This window comes from Schistocerca nitens, chromosome 8 (genome assembly GCF_023898315.1).
Source record: "Schistocerca nitens isolate TAMUIC-IGC-003100 chromosome 8, iqSchNite1.1, whole genome shotgun sequence".
Lineage (NCBI taxonomy): Eukaryota > Metazoa > Arthropoda > Insecta > Orthoptera > Acrididae > Schistocerca > Schistocerca nitens.
The window spans coordinates 555733378-555746170 of NC_064621.1; the positions used below are offsets into that span (position 1 = coordinate 555733378).

At 38.1% G+C, this 12793-nt stretch overlaps 1 protein-coding gene across 2 annotated transcripts in view; it reads left to right on the plus strand.

The window, feature by feature from the left end:
- The first annotated feature begins 2053 nt into the window (after positions 1–2053).
- Positions 2054–12793, plus strand: part of LOC126198738 (uncharacterized) — a 110629-nt gene continuing 99889 nt past the window's right edge. Inside the window, exon 1 of one of the 2 annotated variants that reach the window (XM_049935276.1) lies at positions 2054–2117. The gene's annotated coding sequence lies outside the window, so the exon portion shown is untranslated. Of the gene's footprint in view, positions 2118–2154; positions 2426–12793 lie in introns of those variants that run through there. The other variant, XM_049935275.1, reaches the window with a different exon arrangement.

Sequence of the window (12793 nt, forward strand, 5' to 3'; positions counted from 1 at the left end):
TTGATCCTCTGCTGCCTTCACTACTTCATCCCTCAGAGCTACCCATTCTTCTTCTACTGTATTTCTTTCCGCCATTACTGTCAATTTTCCCTTATACTCTCCCTGAAACTCTGTACAACCTCTGGATTAGTTAGGTTATCCAGGTCCCATCTCCTTAAATTCCCATCTTTTTGCAGTTTCTTCAGTTTTAATCTACAGTTCATGACGAATAGATTGTGGTCAGAGTCCATATCTGCCCCTGGAAATGTCTGACAATTTAAAATCTGATTCCTGAATCTCTGTCTTACCATTATATAATCCATCTGAGACCTTCCAGTTTCCAGGTTTCTTCCAAGTATACAACCTTCTTTTATGATTCTTGCACCAAGTGTTAGCTATGATTAAGTTATGCTCTGTGCAAATTTCTACCAGGTGGCTTACTCTTTCATTTCTTCCCCCCAATCCATATTCACCTACCACGTTTCCTTCTCTTCCTACTATCGAATTCCAGTCACCCATGACTATTAAATTTTCGTCTCCCTTCACTATCTGAATAATTTCTTTTACCTCCTCATACATTTCTTCAATTTCTTCGTCATCTGCAGAGCTAGTTGGCATATAAACTTGTACTACTGTAGTAGGTGTGGGCTTCGTGTCTATCGTGGCCACTATTATGCGTTCACTATGGTGTTTGTAGTAACTTACCCGCACTCCTATTTTTTTATTCATTATTAAACCTACTCCTGCATTACCCCTATTTGATTTGGTATTTATAACCCTGTATTCACCTGACCAAAAGTCTTGTTACTCCTGACACCGAGCTTCACTAATTCCCACTATATCTAACATTAACCTATGCATTTCCCTTTTTAAATTTTCTAACCTACCTGCCCGGTTAAGGGATCTGACATTCCACGCTCCGATCAGTAGAACGCCAGTTTTCTTTCTCCTGATAACGACATCCTCTTGAGTAGTCCCCGCCTGGAGATCCGAATGGGGGACTATTTTACCTCCGGAATATTTTACCCAAGAGGACGCCATCATCATTTAATCATACAGTAAAGCTGCATGCCCTCGGGAAAGATTATGGCTGTAGTTTGCCCTTGCTTTCAGCCGTTCGCAGTACCAGCACGGCAAGGCCGTTTTGGTTAGTGTTACAAGGCCAGATCAGTCAATCATCCAGACTGCTGCCTTTGCAACTACTGAAAAGTCTGCTGCCCCTCTTCAGGAACCACACGCTTGTCTGGCCTCTCAACAGATACCCATCCGTTGTGGTTGCACCTACGGTATGGCCGTCTGTATCGCTGAAGCACGCTAGCCTCCCCACCAACGGCAAGGTCCATGGTTCATGGGGCGGGGGGTTAGTTATATATAACTCACGAATTACAATAACTACTCTTGAGCTCTTGAAAACTGTAGGCCACGAACATGATTTGTTACTGGGGCCACAACCTACTATAACACCGAGTCACAGCACGCTCCTGTGGTACAACTGCACCACGGAGCTTTAAATGGAAAAATGTCCGTGAGCTGTATTTACTTCACGTGGCCCGAAGAGAACACTTCCTGTGAGTTATATTTAACTCACGTGGCAGTCAATGTGTTAAAATTTATTCTTTCGTGGAAGTTGCTACGTGGCTTACTTCCTTTCTGATCTGCCATTATCTGTACCATTTTAAATAGTTGCTAACAATTTTCAGAGTGATACAAAAGCACTGTGAGGGAAATCTGACATATAATTCCTTCCGCTACACCTTCCACAAACTAATTATTACGCTTTATTTTATTTCATCTGGATTTCAACTCCCAGTCTGCTGGTAATGGAACGAGTTTCTGCGAACTGGAGAATTTAATGTTTGCTTTAGTGCGAAAATGAGTCAGATTTTGTGTTAAGCATTAGCTTTAAGATGTAGCAGTATAGTTTTCCTTTGTAGTATTACGGTTGAAAGGTAGATTGTCAAGATTTCATGTCCGTCTGTATTGATTAACGCATTTTGACAGCGAACTTTCGCGCTCAAGTGGTTCGTGGCGCTATCTATGCGAAGCTTTTCCGAACTAAGTTGTTCAATATTTCGTTGGCAATTGAGGTTGAGCTAAGAGATGGAGCTGGGACGGACATTTGTGCCTTTCGTCTTCTGGTTTGTATATTTGAATTAGTTGAACACATCATGGCAATCCATGATGATAGTGAATTGAGTGATGGTCGAAGGGATAGTGATGATACCGCACACTGTGATTATGTTTTAGTTAGCGACAATAGCGGTGGAATGACCTTGCGTAATGTTATATTTTCGTTTACCTAAATGTTAATGTTCGGTATCGAAGGAATTATGTCTGAAATCTCGTGAAGAATAAATTGTTGTGCCTTAACATTTCTTAATGTTGTTAGTGAGCTGGACAAAGAATGTGACAGTAGTTGGAAATGCGGAAAGCATTTGTTGAAAAGGTAAACTGAAACTAGAAACAGGTAATCTGGAAATTGTTTGACTACAAATATAATCAATTGTGTGTTAACAAATTGTTAAGTAACATAAACATTGTGTTTTGAACCGGTGAGCATAGTATTTGTGACGATAGCATTTTAAGATGTGGTGTTTTGCGAGAGATTGATGAGATGAATTAGACTTAAAGAGGTTTCCCTGTCATCATTTCGATGTCAACGTCTAGGAAAACATATACTGTTATGATGCACAACTGATAGATGATGTGTCTGTGGGGTGGTATTTAGTTACCATATGCGAATGCTGTATTTTTATAGAATATACTCGTCAAAGTCGTATTAATTGCTCCATATAACGATGCTATTTTGAATAATTTGATAGATTTGAAACATGTCAAAATTAATTCCGCGACATCTGAAGGCAACAGAATGTGCCTTCGTAGACTTGAGAAGCCGTTGTTTTGACTTATAAATTTACACCTTGTTGGAACCTATAGTTCGGTATTTTCTGTTTTTCTTAAAACATTGTTGCCATTGTAAGGCCTTTTTTATTGGCGAAACAAAAAAATTAATTAGACGAACAGTGTTAATGTACATCATAAACTTGGGATTACTATTTGTTTTCTTTTTAATTTAAGCCGAATCTCTGAATTACCAAATGTTATTTTTTATCATTTTACGTTCGTGGATGTAGCGTAGATCCCTTCATTTTAATAGCAGTGAGAAAACGTGTTGTTAGAACGTTGGAGATGTATTTCACAGGTCTTTTTCCGTTGCAAGGGCACCGAATTTTTTTGCAAGAACTTTAGCCGTTAAGAAGATTGGGAGTTTACTCAGTTTATCCACGGCTGCAACTGCATTAAATTGCAGGCAGGAGAGTGCGATAGGGGCAAATAATAAACGTTTTTAATGAAATGTTTGTTGATAAAGGATACATTATATTTAAAAAAAAAATAAACACTGGGAGCTTGACATGTGAACTATATATGTGGTAATACACCATTTATCACCAGTGTGGATAAAAATTTGAGTATCCTCACCAGTGGCTGTTACTAGTGGGGGGCGAAAAGGTCTTGAAGGGAGTAGGGCTGTTAAAAGAACCATGTTGCACTACTGAGAACAAGATTATCTGCAATTTGCCTAAATGTTATTTACAGCTAGTAATTTTAAGTGTACTTGTTTCAACGGAAAGGGAAAAAATATCTTGAGCTACTATGCCAGTTTTATTTTGATATCATACTTTTTCCTACAACCTATGGACTAGTGATACGAGAACATTTTAGCAGGTACATTGTGTGCATTCAAATGTAGTTTGTGTTACTGTTGTTGATAGACATGAAATCAAAAATAAACTAAGGCTGAAACATAGAGCTGGCACTTGACCTGCAAAACATAGTGTTTAGCTTTGTCACCGTTCAGTGGATGGGTTAACATTAGCATCATGGCTAGAATGTGATACTAGGACATCCTGCCCCTTCACTGAAATCTTGCTTGTGATGACAGTTTTGTAGATTTGTTGTGAGTTGGCGAATACCAAAAAAGCTGGGGATACGTAATATGTTGATCTGTGGTGTAGCCTGTTGTTTAGGTGTGTGCCATAATGGAGCTATGTCACAAAACCTAAAACTGCCAGGTATTCAATTCAGTTTTTATTATCACATAACATGCCTTATACAATCAAAGATTGTGACACAGGTGACTTGTCAGTTTTACACTATATATAACAATACTAAAAATAGACAATAAACTAATAATATATATGGTGTAACATCTTCAAAGAGGTATTTTAATTACAATTATAATGCATTGTCACCATTCATGAAATCTTCTACACTATAGTAACATTTACCTTTCAGATATTTTTCCAGGTCTCTTTTGGTACCTTTTACATTTGGGTCATCCATATCTTTCCATATATTATTTACAAATTTCATGCCCATATAGTATGGGTTTTTTTTCATATGATTTTAAACGGTGGGTAGGTAACATGTAGCTCGTTCTATGTCTAGTATCATTGATGCAAGAAGAGGTTGCCCTCAAAAAGTTGTGGGTTTCTTTTCGTGAAAGTGAGAGTTTCATAGATGTATATGCTAGGAATGCTCATTAGATCCAGTTTTACAAATAAAGGTTTGCAGTGTTGCTTTGGTTTTGCTTCCACCATTGCTCAGGTGATTCTTTTTTGTAGTCTAAAAGCTCTAAGTAAATTAGTTTTTTCAGACCCCCAGAAAATTATACTGTACCTAATGACTGAAACAAAATATGAATTATATACAGTTTTTCTTACAGCTAAATCGGTAATACTATACAAGATATTCATAATATATACTAGGCTATTCAGTCGACCCAGTATGTTGTCCACATGGTGACTCCATAACAGGTTTTTATTGACTAACACACCAAGGAATTTGACACAGTCTGCAGTCTTTAATTTTTTGTCCATATACCTTATTTCACTTATAGACTGTACAGATTGTTTTGTGGTAAAATGAACAATTTCTGTTTTTGTAAAAATTTAATGTCAAGTTATTGTTTTTGTCCCATGCCTCCACTTCCCCAAGTGTTTGTTCAATATGACGAATTAGGTCTACCTCATTTTTACAACAGGCTACAGCTGTTGAGTCATCTGCATAGAAGATAGTATCAGACTGGACCTGACATGGCATATCATTAATATAATCCAGAAATCCTGTAATAAATAATAGACAAGTCTCAGAGTATTTTGATGTTATTTTGTCCTCCGTATATCATATATAAACTATGAAAAATGGAAGAGGTCTATGTATCTTTTACTAGCATTGCCTTTTTATTTTCAATAACTTGAACTATCATATCAAGGATCCTGTCAGTTGCATTTCCTTGGAGACAATATTAGCTTGTTTGTGTTCTTTTTACTCATAACTGATCACTCAGATTGAGTTCACCTTTTACGATAAAAAAAATTTACTTTGCTACTGAATCATTTCCCTGTAATAAGTGTGTGGTGTATTCTTTTCTTCATTATGAGTGATTTGATATTGATGTCTGAAAACTTGCATTTAACTGATATGGTTCTTGAAAAATCATGTTAAATACATTAACAGCTTTGTAACACTTCTGTGATTGAAAGTAACTAACATGACACTCTTTGGGAGAGATCAAAAGGAAATTTTCAAATTAGGTGCAAGTGTTCAAAATAGTATGTGATGTATTGGTGTATTTCATAGAAGTCAGTTACGTACTTTCATGTTCCATGGATCATTTTCCATGATAAATCACCATGATGTGGAAAGAGTCATTTTACACTCATTTCCAAATCAGTTTGGTCTCTTAAACATACAGATTGAGTTTGCAATTCCTACCCACCACCTTTTACATGTTACAAACATAGAAAATCTTCTACAGAATAGAAGGAGCTATCAAGGAGAAACTTTTTCAATTTATTTTCAAATTTTGTCTAGCTGTCTGTTAGACACTTTATATCACTGGATAAGTGGTCAAAAATTTTTGTTCCAGCATTGTGCATTCCTTTCTTTGCTAAAGACAACCGCAATGTTGAATAATGAATGCCATTTTTTTTTTCTAGTATTGTAATTATGTACCTCATTGTTCCTTTTGAACTGTAGTGGATTATTCACAACAAACTTCATGAGGGAATAAATATACTGTGAAGTAGTAGTTGGAATGTTCAACTCCTTAAATAGATGTCTACAAGATGATTGTGGATGAATGCCACATATTATTCTTACAGCAATTTACTGGGCAATGAAGACCTTATTGAATGAAAATAAGCAAAATACGTCAACTGACTGATTTCTCTCTCCCCAAAATTTGCTATGATTCTAAGTGGAAATGTGGCCGAACTAAGTTGTTCTAGAAGTTCCAGAATGTTTTTTTTCCATTTTAAATTCGCATCAATATGGACACCTAAGAAATTGGAAGTTTCCACCCTATGTATTATTTCATCATCAAGTGTTACACTTATCACTGGTGCAGTACCCCTAGAGGTGCAGAACTGAGTATTATGTGTCTTTGTGAAATTCAGGGTGAGACCATTCCCAGAAAACCCATCAATGATACTTTTGAGAACTTTATTCACCATTTCTGTATGTATACTGGGAGTGATTACACTACTGATGTCATGTGCAAAAAGAACTAATTCTGTGTGTCGTACATTAGATGGTAGATCATGATCATATATATATATATATATATATATATATATATATATATATATATATATATATATATAGACACACAAACAAACACAAATATACACACAAAATTCTAGCTTTCGCAACCAACGGTTGCTTCGTCAGGAAAGAGGGAAGGAGAGGGAAAGATGAAAGGATGTGGGTTTTAAGGGAGAGGGTAAGGAGTCATTCCAATCCCGGGAGCGGAAAGACTTACCTTAGGGGGAAAAAAGGACAGGTATACACTCGCACACACACACATATCCATCCACACATACAGACACAAGCTTGTGTCTGTATGTGTGGATGGATATGTGTGTGTGTGCGAGTGTATACCTGTCCTTTTTTCCCCCTAAGGTAAGTCTTTCCGCTCCCGGGATTGGAATGACTCCTTACCCTCTCCCTTAAAACCCACATCCTTTCATCTTTCCCTCTCCTTCCCTCTTTCCTGACGAAGCAACCGTTGGTTGCGAAAGCTAGAATTTTGTGTGTATATTTGTGTTTGTTTGTGTGTCTATCGACCTGCCAGCGCTTTTGTTTGGTAAGTCTCATCATCTTTCTTTTTAGATTTGTTTTTCCACGTGGAATGTTTCCCTCTGTTATATTCATATATATATATATATATATATAAGAAACAGTAGTGGACCTAAGAATGGAGTCTTGGGGAACCCCATATGTAATTTCTCCCCAGTCAGAATTATGTCCCTGGATTCTGTTTGTTGAATTACTACTAAGTACAACTTTCTACATTCATTTGGTTAAATATGGCATGATCCATTGGTTGTCAATACCATCAATCCCATAAAACTTCAGTTTATCTATGAGTATACTATGATTCACACAATCAAATGTCGTGGATAGGTCACAGGAAATACCTATTGGTGCTATTTTGTTATTTAATGCTTGTAATATCTGGTGTGTGAACATGTAAATGGCATTCTCCGTAGAGCAACCCTTCTGAAACCCAAACTGTGATTTGCTGAGGATATTATTGTTGCCAAGGTGAGATACTATTCTAGAATACATCACCTTTTCAAAAGTTTTGGAAAATGATGTCAGCCGTGAAATAGGTTGATAGTTACTGACATTTCTCTTATCGCTTTTCTTAAAGAGGGGTTTAACAAAGGCATATTTTAGTCTCTCTGGAAAAATGCCTTGACTTGGTGATGCATTACATATTTCTGACAACACTGGACTTATTACATGGGAACAAATCTTTTGTACTCTATCTGAAACAGAAACCAGAACAGCTTTTATTCTTGAGAGAATGTGTGACTCTCATAATTTCAGAAGTAGAAGTTGGTGATCCAATCATATGATGTAATTTAATGAGAGTTACTTCTTTAACATATTGAACTGTTGGTCCCTGTGCTTTCTACTATGTGAACTGCACTTTGAAACTGAATACAACTGTCATCTGGTGATACTATTGTTAACTACAGTCTTCCAAGACAGCCACTAGATGCCACATAGGTCAAACTTCCACAAAAACTGAGTGTAGTGAAGCAGAGAAATACCAAGATAGGTAAATCTGGTACAGCAGTCGTCCAGCTGAGTGGCATTGGTGGCTATTGACTTCTGCAGCAGTTCACCAGCTGAGTGGCACAGTCCCTCCAGACTTCTGTAGAAGTTCACTGGTGTGATAGGGTTAAATAGGTGACAGCTATCTTGCACGGGCCACATTATTCAGATAAATGGAGCAGTTGGCTTTGAATCCTTGGAGAGGCATTACTTATGAATGGCAGTAGGTCGTGTCTCAAGTATGTCAAAGTTTTTCTAAGTGCTGAGCTGCAGACTAGCAATTGTCTCTTGTGTCACTAGCAAATACTCTGAAATATTTTCAACTTGAGGAATTTGAATATTACATGTTAGGCAACTAATCTGAAATCTAAGACCTTACCATGGTTATTTGTAAGTGATCTGCACTCAGAATTTAGTTAGTTTGCAAATGTCTTTAAACTTACATGAAACAAAATTTGATTTATTTTGTGAAGTTTTTTCCTGGAAGTTTATGTGATACATAGTGTGAGATATTACTGTTGCCCAGATGTTCATTAATTCAATTTAAACAATTACAAACCAGTGATTAGTGTTACAGTGAATTAAACTCAGTTTTCTTGTACAGGGTGTTTTTGTAAATGAATATCGGGATTTTAATGCTTTATAATATTTATTATATTAAACTTACAGTTATAAATGATATGTCAAATGAAAGAGCAACTCAGTTTTACCGAGAACCTTATAAATGTTCAATGTGAGCACCATTTGTGACACGGTACACATGAAGTCTATAGCCGAGTTCTTCCCAAACATTGATAAGCGTGTCTTCAGTGATTGTAGCAACAGCTGCTTCAATCCGGTTTCTTAATTCAGGGGGTCTGCTGGTAGTGGAGGCACGTACACACTATCCTTGATGAAGCCCCAGAGGAAAAAATCGCATGGCATTAGGATAGGTAAATGTGGAGGCCATGCAAAACAAGCCCTGTCATTGGCCCCCTTGCGGCCTATCAAGCCCTTGGGTACAGAGAAGTTCTATCAATTGCAGCGGAAACATTGCGCACTGTGCATGTGCACTGGTGCCAAACACAACTGTTTGAGTTGCTCTTTCATTTGACGTATCATTTATAACTGTAAGTTTAATGTAATAAATGTTATAAAGCATTAACACCCCGATATTCATTTATAAACACCCTGTATATGTATCAGCAAGCAGTGTGACCTGTCCACTCGCTTTAGAACCATACAGAGTAACAGTGTCTAATTGCAGTGTTGTTATTTCCATTAGGCTACAAGTACATTAGAAATACAAAAATAATCATCAAAATATCCACAGGTGTGCTGCCGGTCTATAGTGTCCAACGGGCACAATATTTCAGCGATCATACATGTCGCCATCATCAGGTGAACTGACGGACTGAGCTCCTGTGAACGTGCCGGCACGGAGATCCGTACGCTATGGCTGCTCAGAGGGAACTGGGCTCGGTCGCGGCGGCGGCCGATTTAAATACCCTCCGCCTGTGGCGCGCTCCCTCCACCGTCCACGCCACGGTCGCACGGTGTAACAGATTGCGACGGCATCTGAGATGACATCGGTGTGATGGCTCTGTCCGCCGTGGTCGTCACAACTATACGTTTGCTCGATATACTCTTGATTAACCCAATCGCTGGTTCCCAAGCCTTGCTAAGATTATAGCCACAGTCACAGTTTATGAGGTCGTCATTGGTGCGAATTTCGATGGCCTCTCTAACAACGCTGTCACAGTATCTCGACGTCTGTACCAGAATCCTTGTGCGGTCATACTCCATAGCGTGATTTTCCGACAAACAATGTTCAGCGACCGCCGACTTGCCTGGATACATCAGTCGAGTTTGCCTCTGGTGTTCACGGCATCGATCCTCGACGGTACGCATCGTCTGACCAATATACGACTTGCCACATTGACACGGAATCTGGTACAAGCTGGCCTTCCTCAAACCAAGGTCATCTTTGGCGCTCCCCACCAGTGCACGGGTTTTATTCGGAGGACAAAACACAGTTCCGACCCGGTGTTTCTTCAGAATGCGGGCGATTTTCCCCGAGAGTGCGCCTGTGTATGGAATAAATGCAGTACCTACCTCCTCCCTCGTGACTTCATCCATCTCAACAGGTTGTGCTGCAGTGGTTGGGCGGAGAGCACGTTGAATCTGCCACTCTGAGTACCCATTTTTTCGAAATACAGTTCTCAGATGTTCCAGTTCCTGGGGTAGACTCTCTGCGTCAGAGATAGTGCGCGCCCTATGTACTAGAGTTTTAAGTACCCCATTCCTCTGTGAAGGGTGGTGGCAGCTTATGTTTCTCATAAGAGTATTAATCTTATGCCAGCATTATGGTTCATCGACGTACATTTACGTCAAAATTATAAAAAAAAAAAAATCGCAATTTCTATCTCTTTTGATTGTTTTCTAAATTATAGTTTATCAGGATCTCTGATATTTGATGAAAAAAAGAAGAGTATTGACCAGTTCCATTACATTAGTGAACATTATTTTTCGCCGGAAATTCCTTTCTGCATGTATTTGAACTTTTTTATGAGATTTTTGTGTTAATAAGGCAAGTGTGTTTGGCAACTGTTTATCTTGCACTATCTTCTTACCCACAGTTTTACCCATATTGCACACACAATCCATGCTATTCAGTGGTGTGGCATGATAGTATGTTCTAAAACACATTGACAAAATTATTGGCTCAGTGTAGTGCTCTTCTTGTGACTTTGTTAACACACTGAGCAACACAAATAAGAGAGACAGATTTTGTACTTCATATTTTTAAAGTATTCCAAGTCAACTAAATACATGAAACAAATACCAACAAGTCATTTTATAACATTTTTACATTTCACCCTCTTCTCATCCTCATCCCTAGGGGAGTAGGGGTATCATATTCCCACAGCAATTTTATACGTAAAATGAGTCGTGTATGCACCAAATTTGTTTGAAATTGCTCCAGACTTTCCTGAGTTACGTTTCTATTTCAATCTGTTTTCACCCCCAAATCATCCCTGTGGAACATTGGTGGTTGTACCCACACAGTGCTTCTTTCCACATAGTAAATGATATGTGTACCAAGTTTGGTTGAGAGTGGTTGGGGTCAGATGTGGAATATGCATACATACATTTTTATAATCTATGTAGATTCACACAAGTTTACTTTGCCAGCTGACATTGATATTGCCACCTGCCAAACTAGCCTAGACCTTTGGTGCCACTACAGATTACTGTGTGTCCACAACCAACATTTTGAGACAGAGACTATCATTCTTGAACAGCTAAGGTTCTGTTGATTGACATAGCCCAATTTGGGTAGGTAGGTGTTATATCTTAATTTATCGATTGTAACTGATATAAGTGAATTACAATATAATAACTTATATGGTACATTGATAAAATTTTTGGCAACTTGCCAAGGATACACAAGAGGTGCTTGGCATTCACGTAGCTTTACCAAGTGAAGTTTATTTTTGGAACAACATCCAATAATTTTTAACTGTTTGAGGGACAGTGTGTATAGGTTGTTATTTTTCGTTATTATTCTGTATTCTTCCTCCAGCAAGGAGAAATTAACCACATGGCACATGGCTATCACTGTCATCACAAGACTTGCACACGGCTTGGCTGTAACATCAGCAGTACCTCCTGTTTTGCTGCTGGTGTTGACACAAAGAGTACACTCATTAGTGTTATACACTGCTTTGGTTGGTCCTGATATCACTAGAAAATTTTAGTGACTGCGTCAGAATCTCCTGCAACATGCAACTGAGTGCAAGACACTTAAGCATTTATACATCTCTGTCACATTTTTCACACAGTTTCAATAGTAAAGATTGAAAAGTGTGATTCTGCATAATTTCTTCTTATTTGACAAGACCCCTGTTGGTGAGGAAAGTTACTATTAGATGAGTAGACTTAAAATAATCCATTAAGTCACAGATACTGGTGTGTAAATATTTGCTAAGAAGCACTTGATTTTTGTTTGATTGATCAAAACAGAGTTAATGCAGTGAAATGAAAGATTAGCTGCTGTCATAGTGGGTGCTGGAGAATGTATGCTTGAAGTTCTAGGTTTGAATCTCTTCTGTTTGTCATTTATACATATAGAATGGCTGTTAAGAATGTGTGACCCAAACTGAAAAATGGAGCAATTACATAACAGCACAGCTTCAAGCTTTTGTGGTCAATAGTAAATTCACATAAAATTCTTATGGGTTGTAGACAGTGTTGTTGCACAACGGTGTACCATTGTTTTGGCCACTATTGTAAGCAGACATCATCAGGTCATGTAATGCTTCTCAATAGTGACGAAATATGGGCACACAGTTTTATTGCATGATGTGATCTACAAATCAGGAGAATTGTAGGAGGGAGGGGCTTTAAACATGACTTACATAATTTACCTGTGTTCAAACCCAGCGAGACATAAAAGGGACAGCTTATAACACAGAAAAAAGTATAGGTTTCTCAAAACTAAAGATAAATTCGGTGCTCCACTTTGAAATAATATTATTCATACTAGATGGTTGACTACAGTGTTTACTTGTGATTGTGGATCAGATTTCTAAATAATGACTTTGTTGGTGTGTTTAACCACGAAGTACCTAACTTTGAACCAGGTCATGGCTTGGGGCAGGGAGAGTCGGTAGCATTCAGTTCAACTGTAAGTTGTGTACCT